At 34.8% G+C, this 20,572-nt stretch overlaps 1 protein-coding gene across 8 annotated transcripts in view; it reads left to right on the top strand.

The window, feature by feature from the left end:
- LOC145279608 (adenylyl cyclase-associated protein 1-like) overlaps window positions 1-20,572 on the top strand; it is a 169,397-nt gene that overhangs the window by 66,296 nt on the left and 82,529 nt on the right. The gene's annotated exons all lie outside the window — the stretch shown is intronic.

Genomic DNA, 20,572 nt, shown 5'->3' with positions numbered 1-20,572 from the left:
TCCAAACTTTTCCTATTTCTACAAAAGGAATTTTAACCTATATTCAATATGTTAAAACATTAACTTTCATTCTTTCAATTTAAAATTTCATAATAAACTTGACAGCTCACATTCTTTTCTTGAAATATTTATCTATTTCTAAACAAATGTTTTGTTTTACATTTTTAAATTCTCACACGTAATCTATTTCTAAACTAGATTACGAGGTTCGAATTTCGCCTATGCCATTTCATTTTCATTTTAAACTAAATTCTCCATTTTTATACTTACATGAAAAGGGGACAGCCCTTATCATGTAACATCCCTCCTTCCATATTTCACAAAAAAAAAAAATGTATGCATTTTTAAATTTAGTACATTTTTTTTATTTTTACATCTACACAACCACACGGCTAGAAAGATCAGGCTAAAAAAACACAAAAAAATCTCTTTCAGTCAGCCCTTCACGGCCGACTTCACAATTATTTATTTATTTATAAGATCAGAACTTTTCTGATCTTTGTGGCATTTACTTTTTGGGTGTAGGGTATTTACCTATGATTCACATCAGCTATTTTCCAGCCACCCATATGCCGCAGACTAGAGGTTTTCACCTTTCTCGAAATGGACGACTTCCTTCGTCTCAAAAGTGTTCTGATCTCTCTTTCCGCATGGTTAGTCTTATCAAGTATGGCTTTGTTTTTTATTCTATAACTATCTTATACGGGACATAGCAAAGCTCATATACTTAAATCTTTGTGGTTGGCTTCAGAAGTTTAAGATATACCTTTTTTTCTCTCATACGGATTCACTCGGATTTCCTTGCTTGGATTCTTGAAACTTCGACGAGGATTTAGAAATATCACCCCTAACTAACTAACACCTTTCCTGCGCCCAACAACTTAATTGCGCCTAAATTCTATCTAATTGCCCGATTTTCTTTTGATTTTTCTTTCCTCTCACCAGAGCCTCCAAGATCCAGCAAATATATCCCACATTCATGCTTCTCCAAAAAAAAAAATACAAGGTTATATCTTTCTTACGTAATCTACGGCATATTTTTGCTTGTCTGTTACTTCATTATGCTATATGTGATTGCCTCGGGACTACCTCTCATCGGTTTACTGGTCCCCTTAAGAATTTTTGTATTCTTTCCAACGCCTGTTTATTAATTAAGCCAAGTCTTACTTACTACCTTGCTTGGAGTCGTTACGTGCAACCAGCTTATTTTAAGCACTTAATTAACCAGGTTCCCAAATTTTTCGTATAGGGGCACATCTTGTGCTTATCAATCCCTACCAAGTCACTTTTCTTGGAGAAAAATTTTTAGGATCTCTAAAAAAAGACAACAAAACTAAATGCTAAAACAAAACATCTTTCTTACGGCTTATCACGTCTAAAAACTCTCTAAATACCCGTTTACGTAATTTTAATTCTTGTCCCCCTTCTAAAATTCTAACTGAATCTGTAAGCCAACCATACGTCTTAATCTTATTTTCTACTAGATCATTTTAATCTAATTTATATTTACTGCTGACTTTGAATTCTTGCTGTGAAAATCAAAAACATTACATACATAAGACAATTTACAATATTTGTTCAACATCATAAAAACATTTTCAAAAAAAAAAAAATACCTTAATACATTTAAACATTTTGCAACAGTTATAACGTTTTTTCAACAAAAAAAAAAATCATCTGTAACAAACAACTATTCAACATTCTGTCCAAAACAATTGTCCCCCCCTTTTTTTTTTTTTCAAAAAAAAAAAACTCAAATGAAACACACAAAAGCCGAAAAGTTCAACTATGAATACAAAATGCATTTCCAAACAATTTACACGCTGTTTCAGAGAGTACATGCGACCTTTGAAAAATTCCTGTTTTGATTGACAGATTAAATTCAACAATTCGTCCAAACGATTTCATATTTAAACCAGGACCAAACTCAAAGAAAACCAACCTGCCTCCTCCCTTGAGGCTTGCATTTACTAATATCCGCGGGCTTAGAACTAACTTAGATGATGTTGAGTCATTTCTCCTTGTAAACACCCCGGATATCTTAGCATTAAGTGAAACTAACCTTCACTCCTCCATACCCTCTAACCACTTTAACATGCCTGGTTATCTCCCACTCTACCGTAAGGACTCGGACAGACATATGCATGGACTTGGAGTCTATATTCGAAACACCCTCCCCCTAACTAGAGAAATAAAACTAGAATCAGAGGGCCAGGCCTTTATGTGCTTCAGACTAAATATGCAACACAATATTAGCTACTTATATTTTCTCTACCGCTCTCCCTCAAACCAAGACTGTACCCTAATAAACAAAGTCTCAGACAGCATAGATATAGCACTCTCCCTCGATACTAGCGCACAAATACATGTATTTGGTGACTTCAATGTCCACCACAGTAACTGGCTAGGATTCTCAAATCACACAGACGTAGCTGGTAGCGCCACATATAGCTTCTCTATATCTCATTCCCTATCTCAGATGGTTACATTTCCGACACGTTTCCCAGACCAGCACGATCAACATACCTCACTTCTAGATCTCTTTCTGACAACAGTTCCCAATGACTGTACAACAAATGCCCATAGCCCACTCGGGAATGCTGATCACGCTGTGATAATGGTAGAAATCAGCCTAAATTCTCGCCCTAAAACTGAAGACCCACTACTCAAAACAACGAGGTATTACAAAAAGGCTGATTGGGAAGCCATCAGGGAGCTCATCAGAGATGCCCCATGGCAAAATATCTTTACTCTTCCAGCGGAACAGTGTGCAAATGAGACAACTGAATGGTTCAAAACTGCTATTGAAGCACATGTTCCCGCACGGAAATACTATAGCAAGCCCCACTCCCCCCAATGGTTTACTTCTGCTTGTGCAGCTGCCATTTGTCAAAGGCAGCATGCGTTCCGCAGATTCAACCGACATAAGTCCAGCTCAAATAAACAGAAGTTTATAGAAGCTAGAAATAATTGTAAGAGAGTGATAGACACAGCTAAGTCAGATTACTCTGAAACCACCAGAAAGCGCATCGAAGCACAGAAATTAGGAACCCGGGATTTTTGGAAAATCTACAACAGCGTAGTTAATAATGGACAGTCAATTATTCCCCCACTAACAAACAATCATGAGGTTGCTTGCACGGCAACTGACAAGGCTAATCTGCTTGCCAGTCGGTTTGCCTCAAACTCCACACTGAACTCGGTACACCACTCACTCCCTGATTTTCCTCTGCGAACAGACGCCACACTTGACGACTTGAAAATCACCCCTTCTCAGGTACATGCTATTATAAAAAACCTAGACACCTCTAAAGCATGTGGACCAGATCTCATCCCGGCTGTGCTATTAAAAAAATGCTCTGCCGAGGTTGCTCCAGTTCTGTCCAAACTTTACAATAAATGCCTTAACGAATCTTGTTTTCCCGACTGCTGGAAAACCGCCTCTGTGGTACCAGTCTTCAAGAATTCTGGTGAAAGAACTGACCCACTAAATTATCGCCCCATTAGCCTCCTCCCGCTTTTCGCCAAAATATTTGAGTCCTTAGTTAATAAAGCCCTAGTCCAGCACCTAACAGCTGCTAAACTCTTGACTGACAAACAATATGGATTCAGGCAAGCCCGTTCAACAGCAGATATCTTAACTGTAGTTTCTGAACGTATATACCGTTCATTGGATAAAACAGGGGAGGGTAGAGCGGTGGCCCTTGATATATCTAAGGCTTTTGACAGGGTATGGCACGATGGTCTTCTAAGGAAAATTAGATCATATGGAATCACTGGAAGAATTCATAACGTAATTAAATCCTTCTTAAGTAATAGAAAAATCAAAGTTGTCCTCGACGGACGTACATCCAAACAATATGACATAAATGCGGGAGTGCCTCAGGGGTCTATCCTTGGACCTCTATTGTTCCTGATATTCATAAACGACCTCCCTGATAATATTGTTTCGGAGATGGGTATATTTGCCGATGACACCACTCTCTATAACAGATATGAGGGGAAAACAAATGAACACATATCCAAGAAAATGGCAGAAACACTAGAGGATGACCTCCAATCCGTAGTGGAATGGGGACAAAAATGGTTGGTCTCATTCAATGCTGCTAAGACTAAGCTTGTTTCCTTCAATAACTACAAGAAACCTTCTCTACCACCAATAGCAATGGCCAAGAACACATTGCCTGAAAGTACTTCTTTTAAACTCCTCGGCCTAACGTTTACAGGGAATATGAACTGGAATAGATACATTGAGAGCATTGCCAAGGCTGCTGCAAGGAAGGTTGGCTCCCTCTACCGTGCTAGAAAACTACTTACGCCTGCCAGTATCCTATACCTCTATAAGGCAACCATTCGCCCATGTATGGAGTACTGTTGTCACATCTGGGCTGGTGCATCTGCTGCTTGTCTCTCGCTCCTGGACAGGGTTCAAAAAAGAGTCGCAAACCTGATAGGTCCTGAACTGTCATCTGGGCTTCAACCTCTGTCCCATCGACGAGATGTTGCATCCCTCTGCCTGTTCTACAAATACTTTAATGGTGAATGCTCTGACGAACTGCAAACACTTGTACCTCCCCGACGTAACTACCCCCGACAAACCCGACAAGCTACTAAGTCTCATCCCTTTACAGTGGAGATTCCTAGGTGCAAGAAAGCCTTTTACTCCAATAGTTTCTTCCCCAGAACTGCGGGTCTTTGGAACTCCCTTCCGGGATTCTGCTTTCCCAACTGCAATGATATGCAGAAGTTCAAGTGTAATGTTAACAAACATCTTTCTACTCTTCTCCCTTCATAATGACCCCGCTAATTAATTCCCTAATAGTAGCCCCCTGCTTCAAAGTGGCACTGTGCCTTGTTTGGGGTGAAAATTGAATAAAAAAAAAAAAAAAAAAAAATATTGACACACATTTTCTAATGACACTTCTACAAATTTCAAAACAATAATGGGTGACACAATCTCTGCATTTGCGTGTATGTGTGTGTGTGTGTTTTTTTTTTAACAGACCAATTCATTTATCAATGAATTACGCATGGTGACTTGTTTACTATTTTTCCATTCATTACTACGGATTCTTTTACAGCATATCGGCCTTTTCTTCTTTTTCTTTTTAATATTTCTTGTATCTTTTGTTCTCTGTGTGCGTGTGTGTTCAATTTTTTTTTTTTTTTTTTTTTTTTCTTCGCATTTCTGTGATCGTGTAATTTTTTTTCTTTTTCCGTGGTATTATTTATTTATTTTTTTAAAATTATCTTGGACCCTTTTAAAACGTGTTTCTTTTTCTTTTTCGAATTCTGTGATCGTGTAATGTTTTTTTTTTGTTTGTTTTTTTTTTCCGTGGTATTATTTATTTATTTATTTTTTTAATTATGTTGGACCCTTTTAAAACGTTGTGTTTTTAATTTTTTTTTCGTGGAATCGACCCCAGGTTCGTTTTTTTTTTTTCTTTAAACCCACCCTTGCTGGGTGGTCTGGTCATTTACGGCATCAAATATGTATATGTTGCATATCGGGGGTTTCATTTTAAGAGTCTTACTACAAAGATGAGTCTTAGAGAGTTATTAAGAGTCTTTGTCTTGGAGAGAGATGGTTTTTCTTGTGAGAGAGAGAGGCTTAGAAAGATTGTTTATATTATGATTCTTATATTTTATAAAATGTTCTTTCTTAATTGTGTAGAATGGAAGAGAAGGAGAAAGCTCTTTAAGTGAGGACATATAGTGTTCAGGCATTATGATGTTGAGACGTGTATGTAAATACATATAACACAAATATATAATACAATTGGACTTTACCTTTGTATAAGAAACATAAGACACAAGACGAGCTTTACAAAAACACTTGATGGTTTATTTCGTCACGACCGGCCGTTCCATCACCAAGAATTCAAAGTCTCACATTTTTCCTTGAAGTGGCGTCTCGCTCCCAGACGTCTGACTGTCTCTGAGTCTCTTCACTGACTGACTAACTCTCTAAAGTTTTTCTCTATTCTAGAACTTTCTATTTTCCGTGACGTAATACACATGTTAAAACATGTGCATTCTTTCACTTTTCCTGGACATACGTGTCCAAACTTTTCCTATTTCTACAAAAGGAATTTTAACCTATATTCAATATGTTAAAACATTATCTTATAAGCTGCATTCTTTCAATTTAAAATTTCATAATAAACTTGACAGCTCACATTCTTTTCTTGAAATATTTATCTATTTCTAAACAAATGTTTTGTTTTACATTTTTAAATTCTCACACGTAATCTATTTCTAAACTAGATTACGAGGTTCGAATTTCGCCTATGCTATTTCATTTTCATTTTAAACTAAATTCTCCATTTTTATACTTACATGAAAAGGGGACAGCCCTTATCATGTAACAATATTAGCTATCCACTAACTCGCAGATAGGAGCTTCCTATATTTTATCTAGTGAGAGTTCACTGCCAAAACCGGTTATGGTCAATGGAAGTAGTAAAGTCATCTCTCTCTAAAAAATTCATACTTCCACCGCCACTCATTTACACCGTCCATGACTATTCACAGGAGACAAATAAGGACGAACGCCAGTTTAGGTTTTCATAAAAACTGGACTGCAATTAAGGTGAAACGCACCATACTAACTTTTACGTTGGTTAAAAATAAAAACGAACACAAACCAAAATACTTTACATTTCCTTACATTGCATTAAAACTTATGATATTTCAATTCCGTTTTATATTGCATTCTTCGACAATTACAACATCATTTTGTTGGCTTTTTTTGGGGGAGGGGGGTGTATCTTCCCTCTATTTTTCGTTTTCCCGATCTTTCCCTTTCTCAAATTTACTTCTTCTCTCTTTTCGTGTTTCCTCTCTTTTTCGGTAAGTTTACCACCGTTTCTTTTCATTTTTATTTATTTTTATTCTGTTTCTGTTTCTACGAACTTTACGTTTTGTTTATTTCTTTCTTCTCTCTTTCCGTTTTTCCTCTTCCTTCTGCAACTTTAACATCGTTTCTTTTTTTGTAAAACAGCCAGATGGATTATTTATACATTGTTCACATTTATACACTAGGAAATATAAATACATTACTTACACGTTTTCCACATTTTTACACTTATACAAATTACAAACACATTTTTTTACATTTTATTTTTCTTATTTCTTTCTTTTTTCTGGAAACCATATATTACATGATTTTTGTTAGATTTCGTTCCGTTCTATTTTTCTGTTTACATTTTTTTCTATCTTTCTGGAAAGTTTGACATCATTATTTTTATATTTATTTCCGTTTTGTTTGGTTTCGTCCAGTTCAATTTTTTTTTTTTCTGTTTACGTTCTTACAAACTTTCTGGAAAGTTTGACATCATTATTTTTATATATTTATTTCCGTTTTATTTGGTTTCGTCCAGTTCAATTTTTCTTTTTTCTGTTTACGTTCTTACAAACTTTCTGGTAAGTTTGACAACGTTCTTTTTTTTTTGTCTGCTCCCACAGTTAGATATTCCTTTTCCAGTCAAATTAATTATACCATTGTCATTATCACATTTTGTAATCTAAAATATCAATTTTACACCTAAAACCGTGCTTAGTTTTACGTGGGTCACATTTTTACACTAATACAAATATATTGATTACTTTTTTTCGCAGTTTCACACTCTTTCCATTTTTTTTTATAAACCATACATTATATCATTTCCGTTTTATTTCGTTTCGTACCCTAAGATTTTGCTTTTTTCTGTTTACATTTTTTCGATCTTTGTGGACAGTTTGACATCATTATTTCTTCTATTTTTTTTTTTTACCGTTTACTAATTCATTTTCTGTTTACATTTTTCCGAGCATTTTGGAAAGTTTGACAGCGTTCTTTTCTTTTCATTTTTTTTTTTTTTTTTGTGTGTGTAAGGTGGGGGGGGGGCGCAGTTTCCAAATTTTTTTTTTTTTTTTTTTGTCTTTTTTTTTTTTTTTAGGGGTACCAACCAACAATTAAACATTTATTTTCCGGTCAAAATAATTATACTATCGTGATTATTGCATTTAAGAAATGTAAAATATCAAATTTTCATGAAAATCGATTTGGAACACATCAAACTATGATTGATTTCATGCTGACTTTCTTCTGTTTTCTCGATCATTAAATCATTTCCCTCTGATAGGTTCATAAGAGTAGTGGTTGATGGGCAGAAAACAGAGGCCCACAGTATTAATGCTGGAGTCCCCCAGGGATCCATCCTGGGCCCAACTCTCTTCCTGATCTACATCAATGATTTCCCAAAACACATACTTAAATCATTCGTTGACATCTATGCTGATGACACGACCATCTATGGCAACACATCAAAGGCCGTAAATGACAAAGTTCTCTCTAATTCTCTCTCCTCTGATCTTGAGCACGTGGTACAATGGGGGAAGAGGTGGCTGGTCACTTTTAATGCGTCCAAAACCAAGCTTCTATCTTTACATCATGAACGCTCTGATCCCCATCTGGCAACAATTAAAATGGATGGCTCTCGTCTTGGGGAGGGTCCATGTTTTGACAAGCTTCTGGGTTTGACCTTTACTCCTGATCTGAAATGGAACACGTACATCAAATCTGTAGCCAAGGTCGCTGGGAAAATGGTGGGATCCTTCTACTGCTCCAGAAGATATCTCACTACTGATGCAATTCTCTATCTGTATAAAAGCCAAGTACATCTAAGGATGGAGTACTGCTGCCACATCTGGGCAGGAGCTTCTAAAAACAGCATATCCTGTCTTGACAGAGTACAAAATAGACTTCGTGGTTTGGTAGGGGATGCCCTTTTCTCTTCCCTACAGCCTCTCTCCCACAGAAGAGACGTTGCGAGCCTGTCTTTGTTTTATCGTTATTTCCATGGCAAGTGCTCGTCTGAGCTCCAATCTCTCGTCCCCACTCGCCAATCTTTTATGAGAAACACCCGTCTGGCTGAAACTATCCTTACATCATCAACGCTCTGATCCCCAGCTGGCATCAATTGTGATGGATGACTCTCGTCTGGGTGAGGCACCGTGTTTTGACAAGCTTCTGGGTTTGACCTTTACTCCTGATCTGAAATGGAACACGTACATCAAGTCTGTTGCCAAGGTCGCTGGAAAGATGGTGGGATCCTTCTACCGCTCCAGAAGATATCTCACTACTGATGCAATTCTCTATCTATATAAAAGCCAAGTACGTCCAAGGATGGAATACTGTTGCCATATCTGGGCAGGAGCTGCCAAAAACAGCCTATCATGCCTTGACAGAGTACAAAATAGACTTCGTGGTTTAGTGGGGGATGCCCTTTTCTCTACCCTGCAACCCCTCTCCCACAGAAGAGACGTTGCGAGCCTATCCTTGTTTTATCGTTATTTTCATGGCAGGTGCTCGTCTGAACTCCAATCCCTGGTCCCCCCTCGCCAATCTTTCACGAAAAACACCCGTCTAGCTGAATCCACTGTGAAAAATTTCCCCCACTCTATATCTGTGCCTAAATCAAAACGCGGATTCCATGAACAGAGCTTCTTTCTTAGAACTGCACGCCTGTGGAACTCTGTTCTGTCTGCCTGCTTCCCTCCGGACTACAACTTGGATGTGTTCAAGTCCAATGTTAACAAATTCCTAATGAACCGCTTCATCAAATCTCCACACTAACGTAATGTACTTGCAATAACCCTTATCCCTGAGTGGCTTCCAGGCCTTGATAAGTGGTGATCACTGTGTAATGAAAAAAAAAAAAAAATTTTCCCCACTCTTTATCTGTGCCTAAATCCAAACGTACATTCCATGAGCAGAGCTTCTTTCTCAGAAGTGCATGATTGTGGAACTCTCTTCCGTTCGCCTGTTTCCCACCTGACTACAACTTGGATGTCTTCAAATCCAACATAAACAAATTCCTGACAAACCGCTCCCTTAAGTAAGACACTCTATCAAATCTCCAATACTAATGATTACTAAAATAATATCTCATTGATTACTGTACACGCAATAACCCTTATCCCTGAGTGGCCTCTGGACCTTGATAAGTGGTGACCCCCATGTAAAAAAAAAAAAAAAAAAAAAGAAAAAAAAGAGGCTGTGCTGAAATAAAAACATTTGAAAACATTGTTATTTACAATGATACTCTTAATATTTGCAGGGGATCTTACTTAAATATATTCAACATCAAATTAGATTTTCTCATTGTTTATACGATCCCGAGCAACGCCGGGTAGCCCCGCTAGTGTATATATAAAATTGCATTTATTGATTTATTCACATACACTGTATATTTCTGCATATAAGACGACCCTTAAAGTTAAAAAAAAATCATATTAAAACCCAATATTTCATAAAATACTGGGTGTTGCAATCTCTAGCCTAGGCTAAACAAACATGGTTTTGTGATTTAGCAGTCATCTTATACAACTGATATATGATAAATTTATTAAAATTTACTCCAATTTTGTACCTCGTTTTATCTGGCGGGCGCCTTATATGCTTAAATATATGGTATATCTAAGCTCCACCTATTTATAAAATATATATAAATATAAAACTGCATTTATTGATTTATTCACACACACACACACACACACATATATATATATATATATATATATATATATAAGCTCTACCTGCATGTCAAGCTTTTGATTAAATTAAAAACTCTTCATTTGAAGAATCCTCATATGTCTTAGATCCCTATGTATGTGGGTAAAAGAAGTGCCCTGATTAAATGAGAAATCCTCTGCTATATATTGTCTTCATATTACCTTTGTATTTTATAATATTTAATGCTTGGTTGGGGCCTTAGGACATACTTGGTGCTTATTGAAATAATTTTCAAAATAAAATACAGTGAAATATTGTCATTCTTTTTATGGAGTCATATGCACCCTTTTGTTGATCAAAATGAAATATAATTATCGAAATAGTCTCGGTATTTACTTATGGTAGTCCTTCTACAAAAGCATCAAGGAGTTTGTGAACAAACAGGCACTGCAACATACATATATATATTTTTCCCCAGGGTAAATGAATGTTTTCTAGTCTTGCACTTGAATTATGACCTTACTGTAAGTTCATTAGCAATGCAAATTTAATACATCTGAATAATAAATGATGTACGCAGAAACATAAATGCATAATTTCCCATGCAATGGTTAGCACAAATCTATATATCTATAAAAGTGAGAATATGTGTGTTTGAGGACACTTCTCAACCTATATACTCAACGAATTTTGGATCTACAGACTTGAAATTTTGTATGTAGAATATTCAGATATATGGAAAACATTTTAATCTGTTTTCATCTGAAAAAAGGGGTTGCTAAGAGGTCAAAATTGATATGTGAGGGTGATTGGATTTTTATCTGTTTTCAACTTTTTCATGACTGCACATATTTATCATACTTGACTCACTGTCTTTAGGTTTTGGTTTCGATCTCAGCTTGAGTATTTTTTTTTTTTTTTTTTTTTTTTTACAAGAAATGAACTGTCTAGAAAAATATAATACTTGTATGCATATCTTAGTTACATTCCATTTTTTTTTTTTTTAAAGAAATTTAATGTTACACTTAATACCTATGGTATTTCTGTTTATATAAAAAAAAGCTGCATTAATTATAATATGCATATATTATGATTGGGCTATGCCGGGCAGCCTGCTAGCATACCTATATATTTATACAAATATTTGTATATTTTGGTAGCAAGTCATTATTCAAGCACATCTGATTGAACACAAGCGAGTTCTTTTTTCCGATTTTGTTGGATAACTTTTGAATTTGCCAAGCAGTCTTTTTTATTTTGGCTGGCATGTTGTATATTATGACGCCCAGTAGTTGCTGTTCAGCCATATTCTTAAGTGCTTTCAATCGGTGCATCTGATCATCGTCAGGAGCTATTGTCATTTTCTTTATTGAGGTTTGGTATATTTATAGTTCTTTTTTTTTTTTTTTTACTTTTTATTTTTTTTTATACAAAATATTTATTTTACACAAATATTTATCTGCTTTTATAATTCTACGTATATGCTTTTAACAAAATATTACCAAATAAACTAGAGATCTGTGATGATTCGACGGTTAAAGGTAATTGTGTTTTTGAATTTTTGAGATGAGGATTGATTATTAATGTTATTTGGATTATTCTAACTACTGTTCTCATATTGAGTGTTATTTTCATAACGGTTTGGTTGATGTAACCTTCAACCTTCTTTTGGTGTATGTTGTCGAACACAGGAATCTTTCTGTCAGATTTTAAAATCTGCATGGAATTTCAAACAGAACTCTTTTAATCCTCTGGAGTAGCATGCTCTCGTTCTGTCAGCTATGACTGAGTAGAAGTGCTAAGTAATTTGCAAATGTGAATGTTGCCCACACTGAGGATTGAACCTTCCACCTCTAGAAGAGTGTAACTTACAACTGAATTTTATTGAGTACTTTATACACTATGCCATGAATCCTTGTAGAAAGATTCCAGAGTTAGACAAGATACACCTAAAGACAGAGGTTTGACCGAAACACTCAAGATGAGGAAAGTAGTCTGAATAATCCAAATAATATGGTAATTAATTTTAATTTTATATTTACATATACAATATACATCTACTTGATTGGTTTTATTTAATTGTAAATACTTTACGGAAATTTTTTTTTTCTAACCATCAAGGGAATATGCATAAATAACAAAGATTGATGCAGCAAATTTAAATATTTTTTTTTTTTTTTTTTTTTTTTACATGGCAGTCACCACGTATCAAGGCCCAAAAGCCACTCGAGGATAGGGTTAATACGTGTACATTAGTCACTCAAACAACAGCATATTAATAATTAGCGGTTAAATAGTGAAATGGGGTAGAAATGGATAATTTGGAGGGGTGGGGCGGATCAACAAGATCTTGTTTACATTGGATTTGAAGACGACTATATTGCAGTCAGCTGGAAAGCAGACTAGCAAAACCATAGATTGAAGCTCTGACAAGCACTTACAATGAAAACGATAAAGCAGAGACAGGCTTGCAGCATATCTTCTGAGGGAAAGAAGTTGTAGGGAAGAAAAAAGGGCATCACTTACTAGATTTCGAAGCCAGTTTTGAACTTTAAGGTAGGATAGGGTGCTCTGAGCACCCCCCACCCCCCAGATATGACAACAGCACTCCATTTTAGGATGTTGCTGGCTCTTATACAGGTAGAGGAGTAAAGGTCAGACCCAGACGTTTGTCAAAACAGGGAGCCTCTTTTAGATGAGAGCCAATCATATCACTTGGAGCCAAGTAGAGATCAAAGTGTCCACGGTGAAAAGATAAAAGGTTTTGGATACATTAAAATTAACCAGCCACTTTTTATACCATTGCACCATATGTTCAAGGTTTGTGGGGGGAGAGAGAGAGAGAGAGAGAGAGAGAGAGAGAGATTGGTCGTTGATGGCCTTTGAAGTGTTGCCATAGATTGTAGTGTCATTTGCGTATATGTCGATGAATGAACTTAGATTTGGGAGATTATTGATGAAGAGAGTTTGGCTCAAGATGGATCTCTGAGGCACACCAGTGAGCTTCAGACTTTTGCACATCATCATCATCGATTACTTGTATAAACTTATGAAATACATTTCCAGATATTCCATAGTTAGAAATCTTGTGAAGCAGACCTTTATGCCAAAATATAGAAAATGCTTTTGATATGTTAAGAGCTATTGCTCTTGAGAAGAAACGCACATCAATAGATTCACTGATCCTATGTGAAATTACAGTCAGTACATCAGATGTAGATCTAGTTGGATAAACTATTGCTTGTCGCTGAGTAGATTGTTTTTGCTGAGGTGGTTAAAAATTTCACTATTTAACACGAATTCAAGAAACTTACTTATGGCACACAGAGATGCAGAAGATTGATCCCCACTATTTTTAAATATTGGGCAAACTAATAAGATTTTCTAAGGTGTTTTTTTTTTTTTTTTACACAGAGATCACCACTTATCAAGGCCCGGAAGCCACTCAGGGATAAGGGTTATTGCAAGTACATTACGTTAGTGTGGAGATTTGATGAAGTGTTTACTTAAGGGGGTGGTTCATTAGGAATTTGTTAACATTGGACTTGAACACATCCAAGTTGCAGTCCGGTGCGAAGCAGGCAGACGGAACAGAGTTCCACAGGCGTGCAGTTCTAAGAAAGAAGCTCTGTTCATGGAATCCGCCTTTTGATTTAGGCACAGATATAGAGTGGGGGAAATTTTTCACAGTGGATTCAGCAAGACGGGTGTTTTTCGTGAAAGATTGGTGAGGGGGGACCAGAGATTGGAGTTCAGACAAGCACCTGCCATGAAAATAACGATAAAACAAGGATAGGCTCGCAATGTCTCTTTTGTGGGAAAGAGGTTGCAGGGTAGAGAAAAGGGCATCCCCCACTAAGCCAGGAAGTCTATTGTGTACTCTGTCAAGGCAGGATAGGCTGTTTTTAGCAGCTCCTGCCCATATATGGCAACAGCACTCCATCCTTGGACGTACTTGGCTGTTGGGAAGCATTTTCCCTTTCTGCTAAATTATTGAATATGATTGCATTTGTGTTCATGTTTGCATTAGATACTTATTCCTATTAATCGCTGTGTATTGAATGAATACCATAATACTTAGTGTGCTGCACATTTTTAGACCCAAAATTTGCTGAATAGTTTGCTAGAGATCGCAAAGGTTAAATCTTTTGAACTTTGACCCCTTGGTAGCCAAATTTTCGGCTGAATCCTGATTAAAAAGCTTGCCACTATGTCTGAATACACTGGATGTAAAATTTCAAATGCTAGACCAAAAATTGGCTGAGAGGTCAAATATTTTTTTAACTTTGACCCCAATTTTGACCCCTTAACATTTATTGTTTTGGGCTCAAATCAAGTAAAAAGTTTGATCCATGGGGTTTGTATTACTGTACACATAGATTCGAAAAAGTTGTCAAAAAACAAATATATAACAAATAAATGTTATCAAAGGCAAGATAAGTTACTTTTTTACCTAACTGGATATATTTTTTGTGTTTTTATTCAATGTAACATATTTATTCAGCTCGAAAAACATAGTGTTTACCGATGTATTCGAAAATTCAAGATGGCGTCTTATTCTCTCTTTAACACGGTAAGTGTGGGAAAAGATGTTATAAATAAAAAACCGGATAAAATACTGTTAAAAACTCGCTCAATATATGTTACCGTGACATAGGTTGACATATATTCAGCGGGTTTTTAATAGTATTTTGTATAGTTTTTTATTTATAACACCTTTTTCCATACTTACGGTGTTAAAGAGGGTGTGAGACGCCATCTTGAATTTTCGAATACATCGGTAAACACTGTATGTTTTTCGAGCTGAATAAATATGTTACATTGAATAAAAACACAAAAAATATATCCAGTTAGGTAGAAAAGTAACTTATCTTGCCTTTGATAACATTTATTTGTTATATATTTGTTTTTTGACAACTTTTTCGAATCTATGTGTACAGTAATACAAACCCGATCCATGTCTAAGGAACCCACATCTAAAATTTCAAGTGTTTAGACCCAAAATTGGCGGAGGAGTTTGGTAGAGTTTTGAAAGGTCAAATCGTTGAACTTTGAACCCTTGACAGCCCAATTTCTGGCCAAAAACCAATTAAAACGATTTTCCCAAATATCAATAACTCTTATGTCAAATCTCGAGTCTGTAGACTGAAAATTGACAGTAATTTGGTAGGGAAATGGACACAGACAGACAGACACACAGAGACAATTTCACTTAGTATATATATATATATATATAACATGGATACCCAGCATTGCTAGGGTTGACATGAAGTTCGGTGTCACCACACCTGCTATACTAAGAATATTGAGCAGATTTTCATTATTATGTCAACTCTATCGTTACCCAACAAAAATAAAAGAATGGATGAAAACACGAAAATGTAACTCCGTGGAAAAAAAGAAGTATGTGACAAACTCCTCACTAGATATATCGGCAGAAGGTATATGAAGAGAAGCTATTCTCCAGATATTGAGCACCTTTTTACGACTATATTCCAGTTTAAGCAAATTTCTTTTATACTACCTCAGTCTAGAAAGATTTGTAATTACGATCTGTTGCAATGAAAACAAACTCTAAATAATTCAGTTTCAAAAATACCAAAATAGAATTTGAGTTAACTGAATGTTTGTTATAAAAATGAGTTATGACTTATTGCGTTATTAAAAGAAAAAAAAATTAGTTATGATGCCAAAAAAATGTGAAGAAAAACAACTGGTAAAAAAACTTAAATGAAAGTTTTTTGTTTTAAATAAAGAATCGTAGGTGAATTGAATTGTTTGTTTATTTTAAAATAAAAATTCACTGGACCACAACGTTAATTGCGAAATCATGGAAATTATTTTATTTAAACTAATTAAAAAATAATGCTTGAAAGCTTTTAGTCGAAAAAGAAAACAGAAACAAAAACGTTCGTGTCCAAGGGAAATTACTCAAACCGATTTTATAAAAAAATTGATATTGATAAAAATAAATTAAATTAAGTATGTTATCAATATTAATCAAATTTAAATAATAAACTTAAATAGAACACTTAAAATAATTCTCTCACTATAAACAATAACTAATACACAGCTATTTAATGAAGTCGATTTTCCTTCATGTAATATGCAAATGACGTCACCTCTTTAATCTTATATTTTGCAATAATCATAGTATATATAGGAATGAATAATATGATAAAGTAATGAATTTTTGTATATATTAATCAACTTGTGAACAAACAAACAAACAAACAGACAGGTATACATATATATATATATATATATATATACATATATATAAAAGATGGCCAGTTTTATGAAAAAAGGTTATTTTCAAGTTTCATTGGCACACCAGAAACGACACCAAAATCTTTTCAAAAACTAAGCCATTCGGGGTTTTGCTATCAAAGATTTTTGAAGGAATCACAGAGGGTTTCATAAGAATACTAAGAATCTAAGTCATATTTTTTTTTAATTTCTGAAGAATCAAGTTTAAATATTGGAAAAATTAAAAAAATATGAAGTCAGAATTTTGGAATCGTCAGAGTTGGACATTATACCTTCTAATTCTGTAACTGTGGTGCTATTACTATCAAACAAACTTATCAAATATTTGTTCAGAATTTAATATGATTTCCCAACATTTGGACTAATAAAAGGAAAGCAACAAAATTGGCATGTTTGACATAATGGTGAGTGTTCACAGGGTACCAAAATCTCAATGAAAGTTGATGCCTCTTTGTTCAGCACCCAGAATTATAAGGCGAGGATCGATTGGAACAATCCAGAAAACCAAGGTTCTGCCTTACCCTACCATGTTTTGTCTGTTGGAATCATGAAAACTATCTGATCATCCTAGGGGTGATAGATGACAAGTGTTGGTAGTTTGTTTAAAGTGAAGCTGGTTTACACAGAGCCAGCCTCACTCCCTCGTCTCAACCAGTAGAAGCACAGACTAAAGACAGCTGGAAACGGGGTGTGATGCAGGAGCTACCAGAAGTGGTAATGTTTTCCAACATACAGAGCCTTGTATTACCAAATGGTCACCTATCTGAAAATGGTCAGGCTCATCGTTGCTTAATTTTGGTGATCTAATGAGAACTGGTGTGTCAATGTGATTATGCTGTATTTCCTACTCTACATGTAGTAATCAATAGGGCTATGACAACAGCATATTATTTTCATTGTTTTTACTCTTGCGTATATATCCGACACAGACACAATCAACCGAGGATCACATCACTCTACATAAAAACATATAAGATATCAATGGATATATACGTGAGAATCAAAACAAGGAAAAGAATATGCTATTGTCATAGCCCTAGTAATCAATCCATTTTCATTTTAAGAGAAAAGATCGATAAAAAATATGATGTAAGGACTATTTTTTTTTTTTTTTGCTTTTCTTTTTAATATGAGAATAGAAAATAATAAATCTCTGAAATGTATTAGTTTTTATTTTAGCAAAGAATATTTTCAAATAAGAAAATAGAAATGTCATGAATTTTACTTTGAAATTTATGAGGCAATACATGCATTTGCATCTAATAAACATCTTATATGTGCCACAAACATTACATTCTAAACCGTAACATTTTAATAGTCTGTTTAAAAAAGAAACAAAACTAGTATTTCAAAAAGGTTAGGTGTTATATTTATGTTGTAAACAAAACTATTCGAGCAAAATGTAAAATAAATGCATAAAAATGTAGTGAAATTTAAAAAGAAAGTCTTCACCAATTTCGCATTAGCTAAAGTTAAATTGTACAATATTCTTTTTATTATTTTAAACATGTAAATGGGTCTAATTATCTTGTTTGTAAATTTCCTAGTTCATATGTGTCTTGATATGTTGGGTTAGGAAAATCAACATTCATGGATTTATGGTTAATTTTGTGTTGCTACCATTTAAAGATTATTACAGTTTTTATTGAATTAAAAAAAAATCTTTAAAAAAAATAAAAAAGCGAAGTATTCTATGAAAAATCTTACATCAGTTAATATTGTATGAAAAGCATGTATCAATTAATACAACGTTAATTACTGTTTTAAAATTCATAATTAAAAAAAAATATCCGTAACATAACAATAAATACATAAATTATTAATTTGTTAAAATTTTTGGTACTTCTGCCGTTAAAAAGCCTGTTTTTCTGTGAGTCTTGCTCAGACAACGAAAATCACCATATTATACCGAGCTAATGGAAGTCAATAATAAAAAAAAGAAAAAAAAAGAAAAAGAAAGAAACAACCTACCATAATAATTTGGAAAATTTTCATGTTTTATTAATTTTTTTATGCTAACCGTGTTTTTTTTTTTTTTAGGGGGGGGGTGATAAGTTTTGTTTCTTTGAATTAGTGAACAAATATATTTTATGTTTTGTTTTTGTATGGAAAGTTATTTTTTCTTTTTTATGACCTGCCCCAGCGTAGTATAAACACCCTCAACCTTCCCATGTTAAGAACGGCTTTCAAGGGTCAAGGTGTTTATTCCAAAAGCCGTTCTAGGCATAAGCAGGCTGGAGGTATTTATTCCGAAAGGCATTCTTGGCATGGGAAGGTTGGGAGTGTTTATTCCAAAAGGCGTTCTTGACATGGGAAGATTGGAGGTGTTTATACTATGCTGACACAATGATACACTGCACTTTCTTTTCTTTTCCTTTTAAACTGTTTCCTTTCTTTTTTTTATTCCAATTTTTACCGTCTGCTAGCTCACATGTCTTTTTGCTCACTCAGTATAATTGGCAATTTCCGTCGTTTGCTGGATGTTGCCCAGTGAGGCTCACGGAAAAACAAACTTTAAATTGCAGAATTATCAAATTTTGTATTGAGGCCCAACATCAATAACATATCTGGATGATACCTGCAAACTATGAAATTACCCATAGTTTCCTCTATCAAAACTTTTGTCCAAAGACTGCACAATTTTATCCTGAAATCAAGGGGTAGTAGCTGTTGTCTTAAGTGAGCTTCTTAATTTGTGCAAAAACAAAATTTAAAAACAAAATTTAAAAACAAAAAGCATCTTTTATAATAGCAATGTCAATTTTTAGTCAAAATTTTATTGTGTGTCTGGTTAATCCTAAATGTTGAATTCAAAAGAAATAATTCAATTCCTCATGACATTATATAATCACAGAAGTTAGGTATAGATGATAATAGTTTTGCATGTGATATTTCTAAGTAACTTTGGGATAACAGTACAAAACGTTTACTCTGTGGTCATTTGAGATTAAAAAAAAAAAACTTAGATTACTTCTGATAGGTCAATTATGGGTCAATTTGATCATGAGACTTTGTTGTTATCCATATTTTTTTGCTTTATTGCAAAGGATTAGAATCCACCCCTACTTTATCGTTCTCTTTTCCATATTGTAGCCAGAAGGTGTCTGTTTATTTCAGTGTTTACTATTAAAAGGTGAAAACAAATTCCTCTGCACCTCTAATCCCTTTTGCTACACACTATTGTTCAGTTAACGCGAGGTTGTATTTAGCCCTTGGGTCAGCTTGCCTCTAATGTTTATATTCCTTTTAATGAAAAGGATAAGGTGCACCTGCGTGTGTTCTTTCACCTGACAATCATGTAGATGCTCATAGTCTGGCCAACTCAATCCAAAATCTCCCTCTCCCTTTTTTTTGTTGTCATTTATCATTACTGCTGCTGCTGTTGTTTCCAGTCTTATTGTTGTTGTCCCCTGCTTAGAGTTGTCATTCTGGGCTGTATAGGAATGAGCCCCGGTTTTATACAATGGGAACTTGCTTGGGTCACTTTGATAAAATCCGTCCTGAATCCGCGGACAACAAATGTCAGGCCTTTACAGAAACTGATGGATCTATTTACGATTGCAATACTTATGAGTCTATTGATGGCAATGTTAATGGCTACCTGGTAGAGGAAAAAAGCAATGAGGGAGATGATGACTATGAAGAAGATGACGACTACGATGAAGTCGGTAGGTCAGACAATATATGCAACTGGTGGTTGTTTTTCCATTTTTAAAAGTGGAATGCAATCAAATGTTGAATGAATGATATTTTATTAGTTTTTTAAAAATTTTAGTCGATAAAACTTTGAGTTTTAAATATGAA

The sequence above is a fragment of the Euprymna scolopes genome, chromosome 7 (genome assembly GCF_053919585.1).
Source record: "Euprymna scolopes isolate OS-2025 chromosome 7, ASM5391958v1, whole genome shotgun sequence".
Taxonomy (NCBI): Eukaryota; Metazoa; Mollusca; class Cephalopoda; order Sepiida; family Sepiolidae; genus Euprymna; species Euprymna scolopes.
The sequence above is the reverse complement of the archived record's forward strand: the minus strand, read 5'-3'. Positions and strand labels throughout refer to the sequence as shown.